Raw genomic sequence first — 6,257 nt, 5'->3', positions numbered from 1 at the left:
ATGCTTCAATCAGTGGGATTCAACTCTGAGATGCAAGGATGGTTCAACATATGCAAATCAGTAAATGTGATATATCACATTAATAGAATAAAAGATAAAAATCATATGATCATCTCAATAGATGCAGAAAAAGTATTTGACAAAATTCAACATTCATTCATAAGAAAAACTATCAACAAATTGGGTATAGAAGGAACAAACTTGTACGTAATAAAGACCATATACGACAAGCCCACAGTTAACATCATACTTACGGGTAAAAGGTTGAAAGCTTTTCCTCTAAGATTGGGAACAAGACAAGTGTGCCCACTCTCACTACTCCTATTTGACATAGTACTGGAAGTCCTGGCCAGAGCAATTAGGCAAAAAAAGGAAATAAAAGGCATCCAAATCAGAAAAGAAGAAGTAAAATTGTTTATTTTCAGATGACTTGATTTTATATGTAGAAAATCCCAAAGACTCCACCTAAAAAATGTTAGATCTAATCAAAGAATTCAGCAATGTTTCAGGATATAAAATCAACATTGAAAAATCAGTTGCATTTCTATTTACTAACAATGAACTATCTGAAAAATAAATAAAACAATCCCACTTACAATAGCATCAAAAATAATAAAATACTTAGGAATAAATGTAACCAAGGAAGTTAAAGATCTGTACACTGAAAAGTATAAGATATTGATGAAAAAAATTGAAGAAGACACAAATAAATGGAAATATATCTAGTGTTCAGGGATTGGAAGAATTAATATTGTCGTAATGTCCATACTACCAAAAGCCACCTATAGATTCAATGCAATCCCTATCAAGATTCCAATGGCATTTTTTAAAGAAATAGAAAAAAAAATCCTAAAATTGGTTTGGAACCACAAAGACCTTGAATAGCCAAATCAATCCTGAGAAAGAAGAACAATGCTGGAGGCATAACACTTTCTGAGTTCAAACTGTATTACAAAGCTATAGTAATTAAAACATTATGGTACTAGCATAAAAAAAGACACATAGACCAATGGAACAGGATCAAGAGCCCAGAAATAAACCCACGCAGATACGGTCAACTACTATTTGACAATGTAGCCAAGAATACTCAACGGGGAAAGGATACTCTCTTCAATAAGTGGTGCTGGGAAAAATTGGATATCCACATGCAAAAGAATGAAATTGGATGCTTACCTTACACCACTCACAAAAATTAACATGATATGGATTAAAGACTTAAATGTAAGACTTGAAACCATATATACAATGGAATATTATTCAGTCATATAATAAAAGTAAATCTCTGATATTTGCAACAACTTGGAAGGACGTGAAGGCATTATACTAAGGAAATAAGTCAGATAAAGAACAATATTTTATGATCTCACTTATATGTGGAATCTAAAAACATCAAACTCATAGAAACAGAGAGTAGAATGCTAATTGCCAGAGGCTGAGGGGTGGAGAAAATGGCGAGATGTTGTTCATAGTGTACAAATGTTCAGTTATAAGATGAATAAGTTCCAGGGATCTAATGTATAATATGTTGAATACAGTTTTCAATACTGTATTGTATACTTGAAAGTTGCTATGAGAGTAGTTCTTTAATGTTCTCACCATAATAACAACAGCAACAAAATAGTAATTTTGTGATGTGAGGGATGTGTTAACTAACCTTATTAGGGTAAACATTTCACAATATGTATGTGTATCAAATCATCACACTGTACACCTTAAGCTTACACAATGTTATATATCAATTATATCTCAATAAAGCTGGAAGAAAAAAGCACATTGCCGTTTATATTAACAATCAAAATGAAATAGGTACAAATTTTACAAAATATGTACAAGATGTATGTGAAAAAGCCACAAAACTCTGATGAAAGATATTGAAGAAGAAATAAATACATGGAAGATATCCCGTGTTCATAGATAAGAAGACTAAATATTTTCAAGTTGTCAGTTCTTCCCAAACTGATACATAGATTCAATGCAATTCCCATCAAAATCCCAGCAAGTTATTTAGTGGATATTGATAAACTAATTCTAAAGTTTATATAGAGAGGCAAAAGACCCAGAATAGCCCACTTAATATAGAAGGAGCAGAACAAAGCTGGAGGACTGACACTACCCAACTATGACACTTACTATAAGGCTACTGTAATCAAGATAGTGTGGTACCAGTAAAAGAAGAGATGGATTAATGGAATAGAATAGTGAGCCCAGAAATAGACCAACATAAATATAGTCAACTGATCTTTGACAATGAGCAAAGACAATACAATGAAGCAAAGTTAGTCTCTTCAACAAATGGTACTGCAACAATTGGACATCCATATGTAAAAAAAATTAATATAAACACAGATTTTCACCCCTCACAGAAATTAACTCAAAATGGATCATAGACCTAAATATATAACACAAAACTGGAAAACTTCTAGAAGACAACATAGAAGGAAAACCTAGATGACATTTGGCATGGTGATGACTTTTTAGGTACAACACCAAAGGCATGATCTATTAAAGAAATAATTGATAACTTGGACTTCATTAAAACTAAAAATTTCTGCTCTATGAAAGACAATGTCAAGAAAATAAGACAAACCTCAGACTTGGAAAATATATTTGCAAAAGACACATCTGATAAAGGACTGTTTTCCAAAATATACAAAGAACCCTTAAAACTCAACAATGAGAACACAAATAACTTGATTAAAATGTGGCCTAAAGACTTGAACAGACTTCTCACCAAAGAAGACATACAGATGGCAATTAAGCATATGAAAAGATGTTCCACATCATATATCATTAGGGAACTACAAATTAAAACAACAATTGGATACCACTACACACCTGTTAGAATGGCCCAAAATCCAAAACACTGACAATAACAGATGCTGGCAGGGATGTGGAACAACAAGAACTTTCATTCATTACTGGTAGGAATGCAAAATGGTACAGCCACTTTGGAAGACCGTTTGGCAGGTTCTTACAAAATTCAACATACTCTTACCATACGTTCCAGCAAACCCACTCCTTGGTATTTACCCAAATGAACTGAAAACTTATGCCCATTAAAAAAAAACTGCATATGGATGGTTATAGCAGCTTTATTCATAATTGCCAAAACTTGGAAGCAACCAAGATAACCTTCAGTAGGTGAATGGATAAATAAATTGTGGTACATTCAGACGGTGGGATATTATTCAGCACTAAAAAGAAATGAGTTACCAAGCCATGAAAAGACAGGAAAGAAACTTAAATGCATATTATTAAGTGAAAAAAGCCAATCTGAAAAGGCTACATATTGTACGATTGCAACTATACGGAAAAGGCAAAACTATGGAGACAGTAAAAAGATTAGTGGTTCCAGGTTAGTGGGGAGGGAAAGATGAATAGGCAGAGCACGGAGTATTTTTAGGACAGTGAAACTATTCTTTATTATATTCTAGTGGTGGATACGTTTGTCAAAACCCATAGAATGTGCAATACCAAGGGTAATTCCTGATGTAAACTATGGACTTTGAGTGATAATGATGTGTCCATGTAGGCTCATCAATTGTAACAAACCAGTCTGGTATGGGATGTTGATAGTGGAGGATACTGTGTATGTGTGGAGACAGGGGTATATGATAAATCTCTGTACATCCCATTCAATTTTGCTGTGAACCTAAAGCGGCTCTAAAAGTAAAGTTTATTAATTTAAAAAAATAGTAAAACTTAAAAAAATTCCCAGCTTTATTTTTTGCCTATCTGCCCCATACATGGGGGAGAAAAGAAAACAAAGGCCATTGAAAAGCCCTTTCTCAGGTAGACATGATGACATTAATGCTTTTAACCTGCTGCTCACATCAGGCCATTTTATTAAATTGCTACCCTGCCTACTTCAGATTGGTTGCAACCTTAGCAGAGCCATGCACATGGAAGATCTGTGTCCTGGGCACTGATCCAAAAAGGTTATTACTGCAACCCCAGATGCAGCAGTTGCCAAAAGATTTATTTTCCACCTCCTCACACAATGATAATCAACCATTGTGTTTTCAATGAGTGTTTTGCAATGCTTGTGAATTTTGCTATAACTCAAAGTCCAGAAGATAAATCAGATTGAGTGTAGCTAGACCAAAGAGAATTTCTAAATGGAAATATTTCTGTCAAAACCAAGGTCCCCAAGGGATATTAACAAAATCTATGTATCTGCTGCCTTGTAAATAGTATATTTATTAAAGATTTTTCATCAGCACCCTCCATAGCATGTCTTGGGGTTGTTATAACTGTACTTGAGGTAATTTATGTATTTTAATTTATATTAAATCTAGAATCATCAAGTCCCAACTGGAAAGGACTCTCCTTTTAGATTTACGTGGCTGAGTCTCATTAATTCCTGAGGGGACTTTACAAAATCATCCCAGAAACTGTGTGCATGAAATAAAAACAGGTTTCAGCAATGAGTACTGAGCATCCAGATTTGGAAAAGGAACATGAGCACAGACAGAAAACATGGGAAAGCCCAAGCCAAGTGAGTCAAGGCCCAGTTCTGAGTTTTACAAGATTACATAAGGGGGATATTAGATAAGCACAGCCCCAGACCCCGGGCAGGATGCCAATTAACGAATGTACTAGTTTGAATCAAATAGAGATCTGAAGCCAGAGAATATAAGCTGTGTATTGTATTTACGAAACTTTGTATTCATTCATTCATAGCAAGATCATTATAAAAAGCGTATAAGGAAGCCCCTGAGGCATCTCTGTGGAACTCTAGAAAACTGAAAATTACAGTTTGAAAACCACTGGGCTAGGTGACAAGGGCACTTTGGGGAAGTGGTATTGACCAGTAGACTCCAGGAACCTCTGCTTCCTTTCCTGTCAAAGATTGACCACTAGTTTGAGCTAAGGACTTGGGCTAGTCAGTAAGTTGCTTTGCTTTCATAAGTTTCTGATCCATGTTCATTGACCAAGTCCTGACCAAGCCAGACACATGGCTGAGGAGCAAGTCAATCCATTTTCCTTTTTATGAAAAAGGAGCATTTTAGTGCAAAGATCAGAGAAACAACCCCTCTGCCCAACAAATGAAACAAGACAAGACAAAAGCACGTTTGTAAAGTTATCATCCAATCTAAATATCCTTTTGAGTCAAACCCAATTCCACCCAAAAATGTGAGGCAAAATACTTGATGAATAGTGACACAGAATGAAAGAATCAAAAAAGGAGATGAATGGTTTAACACTTTCACAATAAGCCATTTGGTAGGTAAGGCAGGTATTACTATTTCCACTATACAGATGGGGAAACTGAGGCTCAGGGAGGAAAACCATAACTAAGGATGTAGAGGCAGCACTAGAAGCCAGGTCATCTTACTTGTAATCCAATGCTCTTTTAACTACATCTCAGCTTGCTCTATGTGACAAAGAACTAAAGCTAAATGAGCATTTTACAAGCAGAATCTAAACTCTTAGGAGTTTGTATTCAACATCATATTCCTAAGGGTTTTGAGGGCTGGGATGGGCAACAAGTGGGCAGGATTGGTCTTGATCATTAAGGTCCTCCTAAATGCACCTCATGCCTAGCAAATTTACTTTTGTTATCAAGAAAAATTATGTTTCTTATGGGTCAGGGATGACCAGAGAAGTAGTGAAAGATAGGACTGGGGAAGGAAGCCTCCATTGCTTAGTAGCATTGGGTTACTACAGACACACTCATTATTAGCGTTTGCTGTCTACTATTATCGTTTGCAAGCTCTCTCTCAGCTTGCAAATAATCTGTATACTCTGAGGCATAGATGACAAATAGGTTTCATTTCACATGGCAAATGCAATCCATCAATAGTGGCCATCTGCAGTGCTGTATCAAGAATGATTCTGAGGTTGATTTCAGAGAAGAAGGAGTGCTGTGATTTACTTGCAATGTCTGCCATGGACACAGGAATGGGGAGCAGCAGCACCTGTGCCAAGCATTTGCAATTTTTGAATGAGCATGAGCCCATGCAAAAAGATCCCATAATAAGTCAGTTTTAGAGGAGAAGAGTCAACCCACTCAGACCGTTAGGCTGGACTGAAAACAGGGATCCTTTAAGAAGGAGTTCTGGGCTGTCACCTTAAAATGGCCCCTTTACCTCTAGGTGAAGCTCTCATTGCAATGAGCCTACAAGTGTGTGCTCGATAAACCCCGTACGAAACAATTCTAGTTACTTTACATATTGTGGGGGTTTCTTTGACTTCTGGTTTGGGCCTCGTTTTTATGTTTTACTCTTATTTCAGGAGACCCATGTTTTTCTATA

Source organism: Diceros bicornis, chromosome X (genome assembly GCF_020826845.1).
Source record: "Diceros bicornis minor isolate mBicDic1 chromosome X, mDicBic1.mat.cur, whole genome shotgun sequence".
NCBI classification, from domain to species: Eukaryota; Metazoa; Chordata; class Mammalia; order Perissodactyla; family Rhinocerotidae; genus Diceros; species Diceros bicornis.
This window is presented reverse-complemented; position numbering follows the sequence as displayed.